At 44.6% G+C, this 23208-nt stretch overlaps 1 protein-coding gene across 8 annotated transcripts in view; it reads left to right on the top strand.

The window, feature by feature from the left end:
* The window catches only part of RASGEF1B (RasGEF domain family member 1B), a 143758-nt gene that overhangs the window by 96073 nt on the left and 24477 nt on the right, over positions 1 to 23208 (top strand). The window contains exon 1 of one of the 8 annotated variants that reach the window (XM_040555137.1): positions 15617 to 15749. The exons of 3 other annotated variants lie outside the window; for them this stretch is intronic. The gene's annotated coding sequence lies outside the window, so the exon portion shown is untranslated. 4 more of the 8 variants (XM_040555140.1, XM_040555141.1, XM_040555142.1 and 1 more) reach the window with 4 other exon arrangements.

The following is a 23208-nucleotide window of genomic DNA, read 5'->3' as shown; positions in this document are numbered from 1 at the left end:
CTGCCACGTCAGCAGCCTGTGCTCTGCGATTCCCTTCCCCCTACCAGGGTGAGCCAACTGAGAGAAAGCACACAGGGGCACTGCAAAGGCAGGAGTAAGACTTTTTAGTGTAATTTATGCCTGTGCATGACAATCTGTATCTGACCCGTATTTTAGTAGATGGAGCTTTAAGGTCTCAGAGGGAAATGAGGTTGTTGGGCAGGGATGATCTTTGTCAGGGAGAATTTGGAAAGCTGTTTCTGTGCTATCTAGCATTTTTTTCTGCCTTTCTATGGAGCAAATGCATTTCGTAAATGGTGTTATTTCCTCAGTTCCTCTTTCTACCATGAATAGCACTGGCAGTTACTTGTGGTGAAGGCAGCTGGCGTGGGACTTTGCGGGGTAATTTGGAGACAATTGGTGATTGAAGGCTGGATAAAAATTGAGCTGCCCTTACTTCAGGGGAAAGCATAATTCACCTTGGGGCTGCAAGGCTGGGAGGTGATGAGATGGAACAAAACAGAAGCCCTCGGAGCCCGCAGCCCTGGGCATTATTTCTGCAAAAGCAGGTCGGTCTCCCACGTGTTGTTCCATTTCCTGTGTGTCCAGATCAGCCCTTGGGCTCTGTGGAAGGAACTGGCATTAGCTCAAGAACGGTACTGATGCCTGGGGTTGGACGGGACGTCTGCAGTCCTGTAAAGCATTAAGGACTGCTCTTAGAGCCATTAAGCCCCAACACAGCTCACATCCTGGGAGTGAAATTTGCAGCGTGGCAGGGTGTGTGCTGTTCTGTCTGGGTCTGGGTTGCAGTAATCAAACTTTCCCTTTGTGCCCAGAACACAGAGTGGAGGGAATTATTAAACCCAAGGAAGTCAGCGATGAAGAGGGAGGCGAGCTTTCAAAGGAAGTGTGCGGTGGGGTGGTAAAACTCGAGCAAAGCAAGTATGTGATATCCAAAAAGGATCAGGATGCTGATTGGATCCACATGTCACAACAAAGTGCAAGGGGAAGACATAACTAACACAAATATGGGCAGACTGAGCTATGGCGCTGGGAGACCCAGCATGTCTTTGACACACAGCCTCATCTCAGAAATGGGAATTTAGCTCCACCTCCCTGGGGGACCTCTCACGAGCTGCTCTGAAGCCTTCATAGGATCCTTTAGGCAGAAGCCTTTTCCAGCATGTTCTGCGGAGTGCAGGCCATTGTAGTTTGGGAAAGATAACGGACTGGCACAGACTGTACCTCTCTCGCATTTAGTCAGGATTCAACTGCTTGCTGTTGTTGCTTTTCCTTGCTTTTAATCTGTCTTTACTCCTGCTGGGCTATATGTTGTCTCAGGAAGCAGCTGGAGAAGGTGATCCCATCAGAAGCAGAGAAATCATCTTTTCTACTCAGCAGTAAAACTTTAGCCTGGCATTCAAGAGTTCCATTCTTGCACATCAGTGTTAAAGACCCTGCACCATTTTTTTCATAGTTGTCTATGCTGCAAAAAAAAGTTAGCTCCATTTTAAGACACTTAAAAGTACCACATAGGAAGAGATTGCAGATTCTGAGGTTGCTTCTATTAGTATTGAAAAAACCCTAGCCTAATTTGTTGCACGACTTACGCGCTCAAGTATCTGTGCAACTTGAAATTTCATTGTCCTTACTATTATCACCAGAAACAATTAATATGAATGAAAATGTTTCTAAGTACACTCAGTTAAAGCAAGCTTTGAAAAATACCAGCAAACAATTTTTTGAGAATACTCACTTCTGGAGAAGCTGTCATATTTCAATGAAAAAAAATCCAGAGGAAGTCCACCAGATATAGTTCCGTATGTTTGCTGGAGAATAACAAGATTTCTCTTGCTTCTGAAATAGTAGCTGAGCCACCATTCATGTCCTAGAAGAAAGAAACATGATGACAACAGTAAAATAATGATTAGTATTATGCTGGATTTCCCATCGGTATAGCTATTCTAGACTTCACAAATGGTAAAATGTCAATTACAAGGATGTCTTCTTTTCCTGAATTATTTTCTAAACCCTAGCGTGGTAAATTCTTTAAATTAGTGCATTACTTCAGTTGAAAGCACTGTAAGAGATGGGAAATTTCCACACTTAATGCTAAGTATCTCAGTAATAAAAGTAATTGCCATCGTTATTGCAATGCCACAAACAAGGGGGGGGAGAAAGCGATCTCATAATTATAGCAAGCCTTTTCTGAAAGTGTCTGTCAGGGTGAATTCTAATGCTGGCATAAACAGGAGTAAATTATCGTCCATGGGTTAGAAATCTCTACAAGTAAAAAGACACATGAGAACTAAGAGAGAAAAAGCACTTTGGGAGGGCCAAGCAAAACCCTTCTGGACTTCCTGACCTGCTCTGTTCCAGCCAACGGCTTCCAAGCAGAAGTTGGTTCTCAGCTAGGAACCCCCTGCTGATCCAAGCAAATGTTCTGACCTGCCAACTACTGAATTTAAAATGAAGAGCCCTTCTGTTGTGTTGCCTCATTTTTTCTTTCTGCATCTTTTTTGCTTTCCAAGAAAATAATGAAATGCCAGGAAAGTGATTTTCAAGAATTTACCGTCAGCTATTCCACAGACGTTCTTTAATAACACGTGGTGATGAAAGAAGAAGGGTCAGGGAAGGATATTGAGAGAATCACGTTATCCAGGGCAGTATAGTAAACTCGCATACTGGATGCAAGCCAGAGCTAGAAATAGACACACAGCATGAAGGAGAAAGAAAACTACCAGGAATCTTGTCTGCCTTCTGTTAGGTAGTAAGTTAGTCATCTTCAGATGTTCTTATAGCAACTCAGGCCTTGGATTCAGCTAAGCTATCATGTTCAGCGCTTTTTGATCTTTGACCCTGTTTGTTGCCGGAAGAGAGAATAACCTAGTGGTTAGCAAGTTGGCCTCAGAGCTGGAACACCGGAGTTTAAAAATGCCTAAATGAATCACTGGTGTTTTTCTGGTAAGGACATCTGGTTCTGAGAGCTCCACTGACGAGGGTGTCTTAGATGAGCAAGGATCTCTTGAGTGGGGTATGCTTCTTGGGAAGCAAGCAGGCACCCACAGCGACTGCCGCTACCAGCACCATCTACCCCGAGAGGGACATGGGTGCCAAGGGCTTCTTTTCCCTCTGGATTAGTTTCTGCCTGCAGTCAGAATCTCCAGAGAAACAACCTCCAAAGACTGTTTGGAGAGGTGGACTGGTTAACATGCTGGATCTGGGACCAGTTGAATTAAACTTTATCATCTATTTCCCATTTTTTTGAGTAGTGCACTGTAGGAAGCAACAGCCCTCTGCTTCACACTGGTATTTTCATTTCCCATTTGAAGTGGATCTTTTTGACACTTCAGAGGGGCCATATAAAAAGATATGTTTGTAAGGCTCCGACAAGAAAGGAAGCAGATGTGTATCACCATATGAAATGACTTTTATATTCTCCAGTAAAGATTATGCTTACTGTGGAGTAAAATCATTGAACAAATTCAGGCAGACGCTAGTAGCAGTGCTCCTTTGAGGATTTTGTTGCTTCTGATGAATGAAGCACAACCCCTAAGGCTTTCTGGGTTGCTTCTGCTGGGCCTGATCATGTTTAAAGCCCCTTACTGCCTGATCCTAAGGTGAGTAGAGCAGACTGGAATGATGCTCCTGAGCCATAGGTGACAGAAAAGCCACCTCTGTAGTGGTTGGTGATGGGAGCATTGCCTTGTGCACCGCAGTTAAATCAAGCACAGCTCTTTTGATGAAACATGGAGTGAGGTTTCTCTGCCTTCCATAGAAGAACACACAAGAAGTCTCATGGTAACTAAGACCAGCTGCTGGAGTCATGAATTTTTATGAAGGGCTTTCTGGCAGACACATTAAATAATGCCTTTAGTCCACATATTGGCTCTCTGAAGTAATTTTTCTATCACCGGCTCTGCAGATGGGTGATTTGTTGCAGCACAGGCTGCAATTTAAAGTTATTGGTCCCTACGACAAAAGGCTCTTATACTTGTCGATGTTGTCGCATTTGCAGTTTCGCTTCCGCTCAGGATGATGCTGGTAAATAGAAGAATTATTGAAGGGAGAGGAAGAGAGAGATATTCTTTCACCCCCTGAGGACTCAGTTTATATTTACCACTTTTAGCACCAGTTGAATTTATTTACGTTTTGGTACTGGTTCTGGCTTCCAGGCTATCAGAATTGTTCACACACATGGCTTCTCTCAAACGAGCATCACCGGAGTACACCCTTCAAGGACTGATATTTCACAAGTTGGGCCTGCAACAATCTAATATTTATTTCCCAAATGGGCCCCCGGGGTTCCATTGAGCCGTATTTCACCTGCACACCTTCAAGGCTTGTGAAGTAAAAACTTCCAAGATCTGTAGCACAGAGGTTGCATGTTGGTAAAGGAAAGCAGAATCTATTCTGTGAAATACAGTGGAGGTCTGTTGGGAAAAACTATTTGAAAGAAATCGCTATTGCTTGAACCCAGTGGGTTCATCTTATTACAGACGTGTTACGGTAAGACTTTCAGATGAGTCTGGCAAATTCTTCTCCATGATATCTCTTGAAATATAAATTCCAGTTTTCACCTCAAACTTGATGGTGTTCTAGAACACCAGAACCCAGGGAGAAGGTCCTGCTCCGGTCAAGTTCAGTAACTAAAACTAGTGGGGTGATCACCTACTGCTGATTTAGCCACCACCTCTCCTTGCTACCATATTTATTTCAAGAGGCTGGGTCCTGTTGGTACTGAGCAGCTCAACCTGATGCTCTGAAGTCTGGTGGTTGTCATTGTAAACAATGCTCATAAACATTCTGCTAACTGTTGGGAGCTGGCTTGGGGGAAGTGTTTTTTATTTCTGGTTCTATTTTTTGAAAGTACACCATGCTCTATGTGTGCATGATGACACCCTTCCTTTTTGGAGATGGGGCTTGTCTGGCAGCTATGTAGAAAGATGCTGGTTTTGCAGTGACAGAATGAGGAAAAGACCATTGCTGCTTGCCCTGTAGTTCATTATAGCCATCAGTGCCCATTTCAATGTTATCTCCAAGGTTTCACAAAGCTTCTTTCCCTTTGCCTGTGTTTCTTGACAGCCGCATACCTTTCAGTTTTGTATTTCTGCAGCTCTGATTTATATCTATTGAGAAGGGGATGGAGAAGGCCCATGATGGTTCTAAAACTGAGTCCATTGATCTGTCATTTACTCTAGAAAGGAGTTTATTTTATCCAAGTCCATCCTTGCTTATTCAAATGCCCTCCCTCCTTCTCCCAAAGCATAATATTTGAGGGAATTTCTTAAGAGGTGGGAACTTTCTTAGGGCTTTGGGCTGCCTTACAATGCATTTAAGGCTAACATCTGATCTGTGTGAGCAAGTGACACGAGACAAGGCCTGTATGTCCCTGCCTGTCTATACACAGGCTGAGGAAGAAAATTGAAGATGTGGAAGCCAGTGTTGGCCGTTAGCAAAAGCAAAAACCCTTTTGGCTTTGATCATGCTCTTTTGTTTGCCAAGAGAGGCAGAGACTTCTGCATGACTATACAGAATGCCACCTGCTCATTTGGCATTGTGAGTTGTCTGAGCTTACTGTTAAACTAATACTGTCCTCAAAGGGTGGTTATTAATTTTGCAGTAGAATGTGCTCTTTTACATTGATTATTCTCAGCAATCTTTATCTATTTCTTAATCTGAATTTAGCCAAGTTCTCCCCTATACTGGAAAAAGAAAGGTGCAGGCCTGGCTCTGAGTACAATAATGCGTGCTCAGTCCTTAGAAGTAAATAAATTTGTGCTGATATATTCCAGTTTGATTATTTGGCAAATGGGTAAAAATTGAGGTGTTACTGAATTTCTCTAGCTGGAAGCAAATGGATATTATTTTGTTCAAGTATTGTATTTACTTAGAAATATGAAATATATACGCATATTTTTAAGTATTTTCTATCTGGTATCTGCTCCGTTACAGCAGTACGGCTGTGCTAGGTTGATGACAACAGTAAAGCAGTAAATTTTAAACCTCTTTATGAACATGAGGGGGACATTACTTGTCAGTGTAAATCTCCTTCCTTTCATCCCTGACCTACATACCTACATTCATGTGCTCGGTCTGAAATGTGTAAATGTTTAAGGAGTCTCTCCTGGGTCAGCTCCTATTAAAGTCAAGCCTGTGCATTAAGAGTTTGCCGAATTTGAATCTTGGTTTCTGGCAGAGTGCCTGTAGTTTTTATTATACTATAAGAGGCTGGGGGGGGAGGAAGCAAGCTGTCATTGAATGCTAGTGAACTGACACAGCAGACGAGTTGCAGCCTATCATGAGTGTAAAAATATGCCTGCTAAACCATATTTAGACAAGCCTTCAAGGATGTACCACTTCTTCTAGTGCAAGAGAGCTGGTTTGAAGCCATTTCTCTTGGATGAAGTAATATTTAAACAGCTTTCAAATGAATATTACTTAATAAAATGAAACACTGAAGAGTTAAATGGTGTCAGTACAAGCTACTAACACTACATTGCTTTATTTGAGACTTTGTTGTGTTCATTTTTTACCCATTAAAAGTGTTGACTCAATGACAAGTACTTGCAGATGCAGAGAATAATGGCAGAAAAGACCACAGAAGTATCAGTTTCTAGCCTTTCTATCCCACAGTTTTTCAGGAAGGCAAAATCTCAGCAGATTTGTGCAGGGAGAGACGCTTATCTAAATACACAGCCAGCACAACCAGGGCTCATACCTGTAGCTGAAGAAGTTTTTGTTTGCTTTTGTGTTTCACCTTATGTCCTGTCTGGTGGCCAGTGCGTCCTGCAGTCTGCGAGCTCAGGTTCCAAGCTTTCTGGGACATACACACTGTGCTAAAAAATAAATAAAAATAATCATAATTAAAAATAATAATAAAAAAAAAAGATGAAGGGTTGAATGCTGAGAGCCAGCTATTTATTGTGCTTTGGGTGTAGTAGCTAGTCTGTTGCATGTGTTGGGGGAAGGGGAGGTAGATCTAGGACAGTTTAATTCTGCAGGGTTTTGTAATCCTCCTTGCGGCTGGAAGTTGGAGGGGGACAGCTGGGCACGCAGCAGGCAGCCTTTCAATTAAGTGGAGGTGGTGGTAAGCTTGTCAGTGACACTTCCTTGTCTCTTGACCAGGCAATTTAACAGAACCGACAACTGGTAGGAAAAAAAGTACAGATTCTGAAAAATATCTGATAACCTTTTTGGGCGGGGGGGGGGGGGAGGGGGTGGGTGGGGTGGATTTGAAAGTGTTCAAATATCCTGCTTAAATATTCCCAGCTGTAAACGTGCTTTTTAATTATTATTATTTTATTTTTTTATTCAAGCCAACCTTTGTTTTGCCATGTTGGCTAATTTACATAAGGTTTTAAATAATAAAATTTTGAATTCAAAATTTAAGCTCTTAAAAACTATGTAACTTTTCAATCTGAAATGGTTGGAATTGTTTTTTCATGAACATTCTTTTTTTGGGTGTGATTTCAAATTTGTGTCGTGGTTTGGGAGGGATTTTTCAGCATCTTGAAAATATTTGCATAATAGGAATGCTATTCCCCAGGCAGCTGCTGACTACTGTTGTGACAGTTTTGAAGATGTGGATGTGTTGCTCCCCAGAACTTGAAAGAGGTCACCCACCAAATTCCTTTCACATAGGCTGTCAAACTGCTTTCATCTGTAATAAATCTTCCTTTCTTTCTCACCGATCTGCAGTTGGAGCAACACCTTAAAAGTACTAATGGCATTATTTTCTTAGTCTTCAGGACATTGCTTCATTTCGCCTGTCCTGCTAAACTGTAAGCCTATTTTTCAGAACATAGTGGTGGAAAACATACACTTCACAAAATAGTAAGCACAGAGAAATGCATGTGCATATTTTATTCGTACTTGAAAACAAAAGTTGTGGTTTGGGAAGCCTTTGAATCCTTTGTGCACTGGTTGTGGGTAGAGATGACTGAACTCTATCCAAAGACTTGTAGAGGGCACCGTCATGTTTTATTAAACATCTGGGAGGCATACCAGGCTTCCTGCAAGTCATCTGGTACAGAAGGGTCTCACTAACTAGTGCTTTGAGGTTTGTCTGAGAGCCATCACTGCCGCAGGCTAGAAGGATGAATTTCCTCCAGGAGGTGGCTGACGTGGTTAGGATGGTTGGAAGCGATGGAGGAGGACGTCTCTTGAGCTGGGATACTCTCCACTGCGCCAGAGTCCCCGACTGGCTGCGTAATACGTGCGCACACACAAGAGAAATAAACCATGTGCTAGTGTAAGCTCCAAGCAACCATAGCTGGACCATTTTCGCATTTTGATAATCCATTAAAATTGAGACTGTTTTGTCCTCATGATATTTGCAGTATGAGACTCTGCACGCGAAAGGCAGTTCAGAGCTCTCCCATTCTAGTTCACCACTTCAGGCAGGGTTTATGAATGTTAGAAAATGCAGAAGAAGGGTTGGTTTTGGCTTTGGGAGGAGGTGGCTTGTTTGTTTTTGTGTGGGGCTTTTGTTTGTTTTGTTTTAATTTCTGCAGGCTTCCTTTGTTTCCGTTTGCTCTTCCTTGTTATTTTCCCAAACCAGCGAGTCGGCTCTCACAGCCCCGCTCCCAGCCCTGCTGCCTAAGGGGAGAGGAACCGGGTGCGTTACCTACCGGCGGTGCGTCAGGCCTCTGCACAAGGTGCCACTCATCCAAACACATGGGTCTCCACCGTTCCCAGCCCCTAGGACGGCAAAATCTAGTGAGCAAGGGATTTTTTGGCTGCCCACATGAGTGCAGGGAGCCCCCTGAACATTATTATTCAAAACCGTAAACCTGCGCCAGACTGTTAATGTCTTGATGCTTATTCAAGTGTCAGGGAGTGCTGGCAGATGTCAGAGTAAATGGGAGGCCGTCAATGAGGAAATTGCTTGCCATTCACAGGGTGATTGCTGCAGGCTGTCAGGTAGGTTTGAGAGGATGTCAGGCTGAAACATGAAAGGGGGGGAGAGGCAGGAGAAGGTGGGGATGGGCCCTTGTCTGGGAGGCAGGGGGAAAGCCTCCAGCAACAGCAATCCTACATCAGTAACTAAACAGAAACAAAGATGTCAACATCCCCCTTTAGAATAAGGCTAGTAAAGGAGGGGTTTGGGACTTTTAAAGCTCAAGGCATGTGGCAGTGGCAGTTTCAAGTATTTGCAATGATCCAGAAAGGGCAGGAGTCAGTTCACATTCAGTATTCCAGTTTCTCCTGGGGTTATCTGTCATCTGTGTATCATCAGACAAGGTCCTAAAGCAGAGCTTTTATCCATAGTTTAAAACGACAATATTTGCACAAGGTATTTTATGTGTTTTGGGTAGTCTGCTTTGCAGTTAGGAGCACCTCCCAGTAAACTAGATTCTGGCAGCCAGTGAGGGAATCCGGATTTGGTTCTGTTCTTGGCCTTATGTGCTCACTTGCTACATCACGTGCCGTGGGAAGGGTTTCTTCATCGTTAAGAACAAGTGGAATATTTGTCACATCTGCAGATAGGTGAACGGATTTATTTGTAAGATATTTGGGGGAAATTTTATGCAAATAAACAGGAAATTTAATTCACTCTGGACAGTTTATTCATTTGGGGTCAATTAAACATAGGCCATTAATAAGGCAAGTGACTGCAGTGAATCAACAACTTGAGAGGTAAAAAATCAGGAGTAAGCCATGCAGAGTTGGAATCGACTTTACCCGCCTCCTGTGTTTCCCAGCATTTAAGAGACATCGGGAACTCATGAAACATCTTGCATTGTGCTGTACTTGGTTTTCGGTGGTTTCAAATTTGTATAGTACCCCAATAGTACTGTCAAAGTGATGTTCACTTAAAAGGAGACGGAGCCATTTGTTCCTTGTGTAAATACATTTTTAAAGTAAGCGAACTCCTGGCATTTTTCATTGCAGCTAGTGGCTCCTCACTGTATTAACATCCAAGGATGCAGTGCGACTGCCAGGTAAGAAGCAGCCTATAAGCCACCTTAAAGGAAGGAGCTGCTGCTTGACTTTGAGAGCTGAAGTTGCTTCTCCAACATAATTTCAGCCTTATCTGGCTTGAATTACAGGTACCTCGCTGTCATATGGACCGGTCCTGTGGAAAGGTCAAGATAATTCAGTTAGATATGATGACAGAGTGTAACGATTGTTCTTAGAGTTTAGATTATGGCAACCCATTGCTGTGGTCATCTTCACCGCTTGCCTCACAGGTTTCATGGGAAAGAAAGCAGAACTTGTGTGATACCTTATAACAGTCAGCCCTAGGACACGCGAGCAGTAGTAGCTTGGATAAATCCTCTTTGTTACTTGGGAGAGAAAATAATGCTCTTCAAAGGACATCTGTCTTTTCCTTCTGTTCCCCACTCAGGTCAGCAGTTGAGGTGAATATTCTGAAGGTGAATGGTTTCGAAGACTTGATCTTTGTTGTTACGCATGGGTTGTCACCCACTTAATTGACAGAAGCACCACGTGTGGAGTGTGAGATGACTGAATGGGGTCCTTGCAGAGTTGCCCTGTTAACTCTGAAGCTTTGGCTCCTAGATAAAGCTTCAGAAGTTGGGTACTGCACTCCCTGGCCTGCCACATAATACAAAATTTGATAACTTGTGCCTTTCTTTGGTGTCTAGGCAGTACCTATCTCCTTTCCAAACAGCACTGATATCCCTTGAGGCTAGACTTGAGAGAAAAGCCATCTACAATTTTATTATTTCCTGTATGATTCCTCCTTAGCTATGTCATCCCAATGCTCAATTTCCTTGTCCCATCTACCATGTAGTATTTAATCCTTCCATATTGTTGTCAGTCTGCTTCCGTTTCTTTTGCATGGTCTTGGTGCTAACAGGGAGGCTGCTGAGGGGGCTACAAGAGGCTGTCTCCAGCTCTGGTGCCCGCTGCACGGAGGTGTAAGGGGTCCTTTCAACGTCCCTGGCTAAGTTGTCACTAGTAAGCAAGTTGGAAGGAGCTGTGCTGGCAGGCTCACACATGCTTGTAGAGCAGGCAGCTTTCAGAAATTTAGTTTGTTTGAATTTGGGTGGTTCTTACCTGGAAACCTTCAAGGCTAATGACAGTGAGTATATTCTTCCAAATGTCAAGTCTCTGAGTGTCTTCTCAGAAGGTAACAGTAACACACAAAAAAGAAGTGTAGAAAACATAAGGACATAAAATATTGGACTTCTGCCCAGTACCTTTTCAGAAGAGCAAAAATAATTTTACCAGAGACTTGCACTGAGTCTGAAGCGCACCTGTCATCAATAGTTTTAGCTTAGGTTGTTTAAACTGTGACCAAGTTGTAAGTCTCATTGCAAAGTACGTGTTACAGGAAGTACTGTGTGCTCACCAGAAATCTCTTAGTCTTTGCTCACAATTGCACTGTCACACCGCTCCATCAAAACATTTAAGGCTATGCTTTTGTATTCTCCTTTGTCAATTGCTGAAGCATATTCGTAATTTCTAACTTGAAGGCAAGGCTTAAGTGATCTTCTGGGCTTAGGCCCCTAATCTAATTTAACATTATAAGTTGAACCTGAAACAATTTTTTGAAAAATCAAAATAAGACAAGATGTTTGGTATCAGGTTCTGGAAATGCTTTCACCTGTGCAGGTGTCTCAATGATTTCAGCAGGACTTCTGTGCACAGATCTAAATGTGTGTGCTGATATTGCCAAATTAATTCTTGCTTTTGAATTTGGGATAAATGAATGCAAACGCTGAAACTTTTCATCGGTCTGTGTTAAGAATCTGCTGTGTATGGGATTCTGCTAAGTACTTTTTGAAATGCCAAATGTATGTTATGTGCTCTGTATGTAACGTGACTTCTCTACAAAGAGTTAAATGCTACTTTTCATTTATTTTGACCTTCCCCTTATTTGAAACTGCAGGTTAGTTTTGGCAAGCATTAATAGCTCTTAAATGATTTGTAATCTGTTTTTAATATGACCCTAGTTCAAGTTCAATGTGAATAAACGTAGGGCTTAAATGAAACCTGATGTCTTCCTGCTTCATGCAGGGAAGTGCTACAGACCACAGGGTAGGGCCCGAGAGGTTTACACAACAACAAGTATTGAAAGGTTAAAAGAACGGACATCAGCCCAGCCGTTTTCTCTTAATTCTTTTTTGATGGTTCCTTTGGAGTTGCGGCAGGCGGCTAGCAGCTAGTCTGGCTGATTGTTTCACATTGCTCTGACAGAACTGTCCAGACGGTTGCTTGCTGAAACAGGAGAGAGTATTTTCTCTTATTGCTTAAAATTCAACACTGGTTAATAGTAATACAGGCAGCACTTGCACGACCTAACTAGTAAAAGACCACTTGGTAAACCGATGGAAGTGGTTTCTCATTTATCACTAGGAAATAACAAGTGTTTGGCTGGGGGACGTAGCACAAGCAACACTGTATGCTCTGTACGTAAACTCAGTGCTAGAATTCCCCACAGAGAAGTGAGAGAAACAGGGATATGAACAATTAAGGGAGCTGGAAGGATAAAAGCTGAAAGGTGTGCTGTTAGAGAGAGGGGAGAAGACTGGTAATGGTACCAGTTTACATCCTCGCCAAGTTAGGGTCTGAAGCTTTCTCTAGTTTGGCAGACAGGTCAGAATTGACTTGCTTTCTTGTACAGAGTTGCAGGCTATTTTCTTTAGAACTGAAATAAGAATTTTTGCTATTTCCACAAAATCTACTGTCACCCAAATTCTTCAGAGGTAAGACAAAAATAGTTGACATTTGAAATAAGGAAGAGGGAGTGTGCTGTTTTATCAGTAGACAGATATTCAACCATATGAAACTTGTGGAAGTTAGTCTACAACAGAAACTGCAGAGAAGTAACAAATCTCATTATCCGTTGTAGGTATTTCCAGGCGTGGTGATTTTTCTCAAGTTTCATTTCCTTATGTCATATTATTACATTAAATAGTCTTCCCCTTCCATTCTGTATAACTTTTAATTCTTACATCTCGGAGAAACACTGAAAGGTATGAATATGTTGATATGAAACTTACCAGAATAGCTACTAGTTACCAGAAAAGTAACCTGAATTATCTTGGAAAAATACATTTTTGTTCTATGCAAGTATTGAAAGTTTGGGAATTACGTGCCATGTTCTTTGATAGTTGACATCGGCACTGGTGTTTCACCCTGCCTTTTCTCGAATGGTCAGGAGCCTGCTTACTACTAGTCTGCATGGTAATTTTGTATGCATTTGTTGGTGAGGGATTATCACTATCTACTAGATGAAAAAATCTCTTCTATCCTACAGTGATGTTTGTTTGGAAGTAACACATTCAGATTTTACATTCAAGTGAAAAATGGGTTTTTACAGTAGTAATGAGGGTGGAGGTAAGATGGGACTTGGGATCAGATTTTCCCAAGAGCCCAAATACATGGACAGAGTGGTCTGCAATTTGAGTTCGTAGTCTGTATTTCTACCACAGTGGAGGGTCTATGTTAAATCCCAGCCTAAATGTTGGCCTTCGTGCCAGCAGATCCAGCCATGGACATGGGTCTGAGTTGTAGGAGAACTTTGCACAGCAACTGCATTTAGTGTGCACCAGTCTAATTGGTTTAATCAGATCCCATCTAGTTTTTTTTACTTTTTATTTGAGCTTAATTCCCTTAACCCTTGTTGCTGTTGTGACCAGTACCCTATAAAAAATATAAGAACAAATAAGCAAAGCATTTTAGCAATCCAGATTGGGCATGTCCTAGAAATGTTGACTCATAATTGTGTTTCTCTTACCTCCTTACAGTTTGTGACCTCCTCTAAACTCTTGCCAAGTGATTCATAACCACCTGCACTACTGCAAAGCAGTCAAGCAATGCCAGGCACAGCAGACAAATTGTCTCTCTTGCCTAACGCGATACTTTATTGTGGCCCGGTGAGCTGTAGCATTTGCCAGTCTTGCAGCAGCGCAGCGCTGCTGATTCACAGGCAATGCGTGGCTCTCTGCACCACCCTGCTGCCGCTCTGGGGTTGTCCTCTCTGCTGGGAAGCACAGGGTCTGCCTTCGCTCTTGTCAGCCTGGACCAAAATAAACCAGGCTTAATGTGTGCAAACGTACCATTACTTCAGTAGAATGTTTGTGCTTTAAGTCAAAGAGTGTGGCTGAAAATACATGAGATGAGGGGAGGAGAAAACCATTGTTTGGTTTCTGAGGGGGGGCAAAAGGAAAAAGGGAAAATCCTTTATCCGAATGAAGTCTGAATTTTTTTCTAGTGGATTCCTTGTAGGTATGCCAACAAGAGTTGTAGATTTGCAGGGTAAACAGGAATTTAGCAGTAATATTAAATGATGTATTGCACTGGGAAAACTGTTACAGACAGGAAATGGTGTTAGAAAGAAACATTACAGAGTGGAGCCTGAGGAAGATAAGTAGCACCACCCTCAGACATACACCAAAGTGGGAAAAAGGATGAGAAAGGTACATGTGAAACTGCTGTGGCCTCTGACTTGGCCTCGTGTCATCTTCCCCAGAAGTTACGCACCAGTGTCATTTAATTGCCTTGCACTGTGACGCTGTGCAAGGGGACAGGGCGGGCTTGGATGCGAATTCCCAAGTTGAAGAACTCGCACGTTGTTTCGGGAGATCTCACATGCACGTTTATCAAGTCCAGATTCCAGAAGGGGATCGTGTGGGCAATTTACTATTATTATCTTGCCAGCTCAATAATTTTAAAATCAGATTTTTAAAGTATTTCTTTCTAGAGACTGAATTTATAGAGATGGAAATGCAGGTAAGACTCCATGACTGCCTCCAAAATCGACCTGGCCAAAGGAGCTCAGGTTTGTATGTTCCTTCTGCTGTTGAGCGCAGAAATACCCAGAGGCACCTGTCTTGCAAGCGTTTAACTACTGGGGACAGTTTTTCTTCAGTTACTGAGAGATTTGATGCTTGTGGGTAGCTTCACATGTAAATGATGAGCTCTGACCCAATTTCTGCCACTTGTTTGGCAGATGAGTGTACTGATGGCTCCAGCTCAGTGTATGGTAGCAATCAAAAAAGCACATCGAGCATAGATTGGGAATTGCCAGGAGGGGATGGAGAGCAGGGGAAGCTGGTGTACGGCTCCCTGTAATCTGAGGTTCAGCTGGACCTCGAGTAGTATGTGCAGCTCTGTTTCCCTCATCTCAGAAAAGGTTCAGAAGGCCCAAGAAGGGTAACAGGGTTTTCGGAGATGTGGGCCCTGTGTTTGCTCTGCCACTCGATGCGAGAGCCAGGGGACAGCAGAAGGAAGCTGCTGAGGCAGGTTCGAGAGAAACGAAGGGCGGCGGCTCCCTGGGCAGCCCTAGCATGTCCATGCAAGTCCTTTCCGAAGAACCTTGCGGACGGGCTGGTGGGGGAGTCTGGCCCATAGCCGGAAGGGAGATCTGAGGGCTAATGGACTAGTGAACAGCGCCAGGCTCAGCAAAACCACTGAGCTGTGCCAAAAATAGAGGCTGGGAGACTACTGGAGGAAGCGCCTGTGCGTAGCGTGCTCTCGCCGTTCCCCACGCCTCGGCCACAGAGGGAGGCGAGGTGCTGGGCAGGCTGCCTGCGGGGGTCCGGGCCTGCTGGCATGGCGCTGCTCTGAGGGCACGGAGCCGGGCACGGCCCCGCTCGCAGTCTGGAAGCCTCCGTGCCGCGCTCCCCCCGCCCTGAGGCGGCGAGGCTTCCTCTGCTCCGCCTCCGCCTTGCGAGGCGGCCCCGCCGCTGGCGTGGGGAGCCCGGCCCGGCCCGGCCCGGCGGGCGGTGCGGGGCGGGCCTGCGGGCGGCGAGGCAGCAGCCGTGTCCCAGAGCGCCTGCGGCCACCTTCAGGTAGGGTCCGAGGGGCTGCGGTGCTCGGCTCCGCGTCCGTCCGTCTCCTGCGGTAGGGTGCTGCCTTTCCTCCCGGCGCTTGTCTCCTGATCGGCTGCCAGAGCTGTTTGTTTCTGGGGGGTTATGGTGCTGGGGAGGGGAGAGAGGCTTTCACCCAGCGGAAAAAGCACTTGGCAGTCGGGCGGGTGCGTGCTTTTTCCTGCCACCTTCCCTGTATTAGCACGGGACGGGGTCCTAAAATGCACAGCACCATCTTTCCGGGAGTGTAATGCCCTGAGATGCTTTCCTCGTTTTTATTTAAACCCACCTGTTTAATTGATGGCTGCTGATTCGGGTGGGAAGGATGAAAAAGCACCTATTTGCTAGGTTGTCATTGTAGGGCATGCGTGTACAGTGTCACCTAAGCGTGGCGGTGGGCTACTCGCTGTCGGGACCTGGGCTGCGTGTGACAGGTGAAACTTCAGAGCCCCGTCCTCAGCCAAGTGGGAGTGCTGGAGGTGTGCAGGTGGGGGACAGCGAGAGCAACGGCTGACGAATGACCTGAGACCGAAGCTATGCCGCTCTCGCGGCAGACTGCAAACCAAAGCAGCCCTAACAACGAGCAGTGCCTCCCTCCCTGCCTGTGTGTAAACCTAAATATAGCGCGGAGCGGCGGGGAAAACTCCGTGAGGAGTTCCCCTGAGCAGAGCGGAGGAGAGCCGACTCCTCCCCAAGGAGAAGAACGGCCTGAAAAACCCAGAGAGAGCCCTGAACAAAGAGGTGCTCTCAGCCCAGACGGACAGCTGTCCCTCCACGGCAGGAGAGCTGGGGGCTTGCTGTCAGGGAGACTGCCCCTGAGGGAGCGTGCCGCTGGTGGGAGATGGGGACCCTGGCTGGCAGGACTGCGTCTCTGTTCCGCCTCTTTATTTTGAAAGCTGGGAACAGCATCTGAGAGTTGTCTCCCTCAGCCTTCTCCTGCAGCTTTCAAATGAAATGTCTTAGAGAGAAGCTGGGAATCAGCTGAAAATCAGTGCTAAGTATACTCTGGACAAGTAGGTAGCTGGTGAGCTGTGGTGGAGAGACCTAATAGGTAAGACATTGCTTTGATTTTGGGTCAGTGATGGGGGTATTGCTGCTTTAAACAGGCAGGACTCAAACAGGCTATTGTAGGTTTTGTTAACTCCTTGTAAAAGAGAAAAAGAAAGTACCGGTCTGTCAGGGGTTAAGCTCGCAGCCGTAACACACGCTGATGAAAATGCTTTTTGTCCAGCACAACAAATCCCTGTTTGTTTGGGTTCTCAATGGTCTCTTTCTCCTGAGCGCTCTGGGGGCAGCACAGTGCATTGTTACCTGTGCTCTAGTTTGATGAGCTACCTGGACAGCCCTTGGGCAGTGCAGTGAGGAAGGTACCTGGTACCTGTTCGTGGTGTGGTGAGTGAGCTGCTGGCACACCGTGATGGGAACAACAGGCAACAGTTTTAGACTGGAGTCCCATCGGAAAGGAATGTGAAGTGGAAAAGCTGAAAACGAGGGAGTTGCTTTTTGTAAGCAGGAATAGTTAAAAAAAAAAAAAAAAAAAGATTAGTTTGACTGGGGCAAAGATAGGAAGGGGTTGTGTGTGGATCATGTTGCCAGTTTATACTACATGGCTATAAGGGTCTGGTGTTACAACACCCACTAGAGCTGACACTATTACGTAGGTGGATCTTCCTGGCTACCTTTTACTACCTGACTACTTCAGTGTTGATGTTCCCCTTGGAAAAGTTGCTACAAAGCCAAATGGCTAAAACATAGTAGAACTGGTACTCTCAAGTGCCTCAGAACTAATCAGTTGTGAAAGGGTTAAGCGATGTTTGGGGCCAAAGATGTAGAATTAGGGCTGGCTGCTGCTAACCGGGATGCTTTGTGGCTCCAAGCTTTTCTGAGTATCCAGCACTAGGTGTCGCAAAGAGAGGAGGCATAAGAAGCGTTGCATGGTTCGAACTCTGGGGTTTTCCTTTCTAAATCAGAGGGTTTAGAAACTTTTCTTTCTACGTAAGGCTGCAGGCAGCTTTTGCTGGGATGTTGAAACAGGGTGGTGGGAGTTCTGCGAAATGACTGGGAAACAGATGAGCTGGTAGTACTCGCTTCTTTCTTGGCGTGGGCGTGTTGTTCTTCGCCACTGTGTCCCTGTTCGGTCTATAGAGTTCCTTTCATTAGCTGCGATCCTTCTCACCCATTTGGAGAGATTAGTGTCAAAGCTCCAGCCCTGAGCAGGGGAGCTGTCAGAGGAGATTTGTTTTAAGGGGCACTGTCTGGAGAAGACAGCCTCGACTTCTGGAGGTAAAGACGATCCAAGCCACTCATTTCCTTGTATCGTTATGCAGTGTTCCTTAATCAAAAACTAATTCTGTCTTTGAAGAATAGGCAAACATGCTGAGCTGAAACAGTCATTTGACCTCTTTTTTGCTGCTCAGCATACAGTTGGGCAGTACAGAATAAAGGTGTCATTTGGAATAGGGTGGCCACATTTCAGTGAAGGAGACAGGATTTCTGACTGTTCCTGCATGAGCATCTTTTTCAAAATGCTGGTAGGTATGCAGGTGTACTCTGCATGCACTGACAAGAGCCCTTTGCTTGGCGTTGGTTTGTGGGACTGAGCCACATCATCTCATAAACACTTGACTACAAAATGAGCTTGCAACAAAAGTTCCAGGGTGCATTCTGCAGCCACAGCAGGGACAAGACATCACTTACAAACAGGAGACAAAGATTCTACCTCCAGCTGAAAGCTAGTATTAATTTCTTCTCTATTACAGCTGCTGTCAGAAGTAGCATTAAAAAAGCTAAATCACTACAGTGAGGAACATGTGAGGATTGCACTCGGTATGCCTGCCTTTTTAATTAGAAAATGGGCAGGATCATGGAAACAATAGAGCTCAGTCTTCCTAGGTAGCTCTAGAATAGCACTGCATGACTCAGATCCACGTATTCTGACTACTTTGCTTTTGATTCATTAAAATACATCTTCTCCACAGAGTAAAATGTTCCCTAGGTCACCTGCCCCTCCCATGGGGTCAGGTATTCTGCTTACGTCTTGTCACATCTGAAAACAGGGCCAGAAATACCAGCTCACACACCAGTAGAGAGGGGAGCCTGGGAAGCTGTGAGTCTGCAGCAGCCAGCGCACCGAGGCATTTAGCTTCACGACCAGTAAGACAGAGGATAAATATGCTTGAGTCAGGTTGGGCAGTGGGGGATTTTCGCAGATAATTGCTCTCAGAGGTACCAGGGCAGGTGCTTTCTGCACGAGAGCAGCGTGCTGACCTGACGGCACCTGCCCATCAGCGCTGTGACTTGACCCTCCCTTAAGCATCCTGCAGAGATTGGGATGCTATTACCCCGGGTTTATGATGATCCTTTCACAACCCAAGCTGGTGTGTGTTTGCTGAATGCCATACCTATTGTGTGTTGCCTTAGTAAGTGTAATCCTTTCAAAGGCAAGGAGGCTTTGGCCCATCGGTTGCAGAGCCCAAGGGTCCACCTTCTGTTGAGCATGGGAACTGCTGCCGGGTCCCCAAGGCTGACAGGTACCAGCAGATGCAGCGTGCCGGTGGATTCCTATTACCGCCTGCCTACACTAGGGTAGAAAGTCTTCGCAGGCAGTTTGGCTGGGCTCTTTTCCTCCTTGCTTCCCCAGGCAGCCAGTCGAACTGACTGGAGCCAACTGCTTTACAAGTCCGCTGTGCCTCAGAGCCAGCTCTGCTCGAGAAACCACTGGCTGATAATTCAGTCAAGGTACAAAGAGGTGTCAGGCAAGTACTGCTGACTCGGGTACAGAGCCCTGTTTGCTCTTTACGGCCAGAACAGGGCCATCCCTCTTCATCCGCAACCTAGACACTGGAAGGTTCGGGTTTCTGTTTGTCTGGAAGTCTCTTCCAATCTAGATGATTCTGTGATTCTGTGAACTCTCATATAGGCTGCTTTTAACTAGCTGCATATCCGTAACTGTTGGTAAAACTTCTGCCGTTCTTGGAAACGTAAGCTGTTACTAAATGGAAAACCAGAGGTGATGTGAACCTCTTGCCTCAAATCAGCATTTTTTTTCTGCATTATCTAAATGTAAAAGTGACGTGGTGAGGTTTTAGGTAGGGCCAGTTAAATAAACTGAAATAAGTACTGTTATTTAACACTATTACAGCCTGCTGTTATAAATTACAACCTGGCTGTCTATTATGATTATGAAAGGGAATGGTGCTCTCTTCTTAAGCGTATTGTGGGTTTCACCAGAAGACCAAGCACAGATGTCTGAAAAGAGCTAGAGCTTTAAATTCAAAAGGTGTCTGGCTCTGATGAGATTGAGGAGGGAAGCGTTGGAAGAGAGCTTCCCACTCAAGGCCAGTACTGCGCTTCTGGCATTAAAACTGTGTGATACACCTTCTGTGCCCCTTTTGAAATAAGATCTTGGAAATTAATGAAAGGAGGTAACCCCACACTAATCCCTCTTTGTACTGTCGAGGAGAAGAATGCGGTAATGAGAAACTGAGTGACTTGACTAAAGCCACGTGAGGAGTTTGTAGCAGAGTCAAAAGTAGATCCAAGCTCTCAGCTGCCAGGTTTTGGCACTGAAATGCTTCTTTTGGTTGACTGTGGACACATACGTGAGCAGTTGTTTGTGAAGCTTGTTATCACTGTGCACTTATTCGGACCCACTCGTTGCCACTGAACGTACCAATAAAGTCTGTCTTTTGGCCTCAGTGACCTGAGGTGGGTTAGGATTATGGAGGTTCGTGTCCCTGTCACATAAAATGGATTATATCCCCCAGGGTTAGCGGGAATTTGATACCTCATTGAGATCAGCTGTACTCTGTTCTGTATAGGGAAAAACACTCCCATCTCTGTTTGCAGCATCAGTTTTCTGTTCCTTCTCTTGTATGAAGAATGGAACAGGCTAAGTTTGAAGCCCACAGGAGGTGTTACGTGTGGTACGGAAATGATAGAGAGTCGGGGCTCTGATTCATTGGTGGGGATGGCATAGCACAGATGACATCTCAGCTCCCAGCTGCCCACCCCACCCTGCTCCCCGTTCCTGGACAGCTGAGCCACAGTGAATCACCTGCTGAATCACTGAGTTTTGAACGTGATGTTTTGAGGTAAATCATCACTGCTGATGGTTTGCCTTAAAACTCCTGACTGCAAACTGCAGGAGTTCATCAGCTGATCGATGAGCAGCTCAGCACGCAGGAGGCTGGGCTGGTGAGCTGCTGCGGCCTCGAGAGCTGCACCGTGCTGCTGGAGGGGAGCCCTGACAGTGTGCAGAGGTGGGTTTAATGAGCATATTTTTTCTCCGCAGCATTTTGTCTTTTAGGACTATAATGTTCAAGAGCTGTCTGCTCCCAGCAGAACACATGGCAAAACTCTTCTGTACTTCTCAGGGTGCAAGTAGAGGGATGCTGTGTATTTCTAAAAACCTTACCCTGCTTCAGCAAGTTAAAAAATAAAAAAATAAAAAAAAATGAGGCTTTAGTATTGTGCTCATGTGTGTTAAATATGCTTGTACTCTTATTTCAAAGCTCTCAATTTTGCCGTCAGCAGTTCCAGCTGATTTCTTAACACTCTCTGTTGGGCAGCCAATAATAAGCTGTTTTTCTTGATGGTGCTTGATCATGAATTAAATGTAACATTTTGGACTGAGGAGATCATGCTCAGCTTATGTATTGGTTTGGTTTTAAAGAAAGTGCTTGGAGCACTTGGACGTTATTGGATATATAATATATATATGGATAAATATATAACATATGCATATATATTATATAATAATAATTAATGGAAAAGGTCTATTTATTATTTTTGTCTACACAAAATACATCCTAGGAGATATTAAAAAAAATAGTAGGTTCTTAACATGATCCCAGTACTGGTTGTGCATCGAACCTTCCTTGCGTTCAGTCCAGCTGTCTGCTCATAAATTTTGGTAGGAAAGATAGCTTGGTGTGTTGTCTGCTGTTAAAGATGGGTGGTATTTCATTGCATGCTTTGGCTGGCCTGAGGCCTTTGTGCATGCTTTTCCCTTTAATTCATTCTGTAAATCACTTGAGGTTTACAGGAATCACTATGGAGCATGCGGTGGACTGAACTTTTCTAGAATCTTTGGAGGCTTGTGGCATATAATTACTGCTGTGCAAATCCATCATGTCACTGATAACAGATACTTAGGTGGATCATGTTTTAAACCTTTCCTCTGACACACGAAAAAATATGATGTGGGATTATCAAAGAGATTTACAAGTTGAAAGAAACATTAATGGGAGAACAAGCCCTATCTTGAGCTGGAATTGAATAAAAATGTTAAAGGGACATCATCCTGATGTTGACCACTAGGCAAAAAAAAAAAAAAAAAAAGCTTGCTAAAAGATTTTTCAGTCAGTGATGGTATACAATTCACATAATGTCTGTCTTTTTGAAGAATAAATGTCATTTTCAGTTTTAACCTACAGAGAAAAATCTCAGCTGCATTGCCATCATGATAAGATAATAAGTGTGTTGAGAAAGCTAATAATATGTTATATGCACGGTCTTGTTTTCATGTTCTGTGTTTAAAGGCTGCTGCATTTGAGAGTCCAGCAATACAGACAGCTTGATTTATTTTGGTCTGGAGGAACATATGTCCTGTTCTCTCCCTTGGCCCGTGTGATTTTCCTGCACCTGGGATTTTTGCCATGATGCAGTCTGCCTGCCTGCACAGCCACCCTCAGCGCTGCTGGACGCGCGTTGGGGTTCGTGCCTCAGGGAAGAAGAGCGTGGGGAAAGGGTAGAAGGGGGCTTGGTTCTTCGGGCAAGGAGTTAGAGCACATCAGCATCATGAGGAGCTTCTTTATCTTCCCTTTTCTTCTACCCTTGCATATTCTGAGAAATTCAAAGCATGCTTAGTAACGCCCTGCACTTTTCTTAATGCTCCCAAATGTACACACAAACGTGTGCATGTCCATCACACTTGCAGTTCAGTATCCTAGGGCTTTAGTTTCGAATTACTCAGGACCTGCCTAATTACTGTGCCAAAGTTCTCATACATGAGTGATCAGTCAGCAGTAGTGCATCTGACCCTTCCCACATCATCAGCTGGATCTATTTTTACCAAGAATGAAGAAGGAGTTCCTTTCCGCATTTGGGAGGAAAAAGCCTTTCATTGAAATTCGCTTCCTGCTCTGTTCTTTGCGTACTGGCATTTTTCTTTTATGGCCTATTGTTGCCTGGGTAATTTTTTGAGAACTTTACAAAATTGTTCATCCTCTGCTGTTTCAGTGAAAATGAAGAGGTGGCTCAAGGCTCATCTACTTTGTTTTGCCTGCCGGAGATCTTTGCTTGCCCTGCCAGAGGCTACGATGTGCTCACTGTTCTCTTCTGGATGTAAAATATATTTCTGCTGTTATGTCACTGTCCAGCAGGATCAATTCCATATAGTTTCAGCCCTCATGTTACTCTGTGGTGAATTTCTTCTTAG

This window comes from Cygnus olor, chromosome 4 (genome assembly GCF_009769625.2).
Source record: "Cygnus olor isolate bCygOlo1 chromosome 4, bCygOlo1.pri.v2, whole genome shotgun sequence".
NCBI lineage: Eukaryota > Metazoa > Chordata > Aves > Anseriformes > Anatidae > Cygnus > Cygnus olor.
This window is presented reverse-complemented; position numbering and strand designations above follow the sequence as displayed.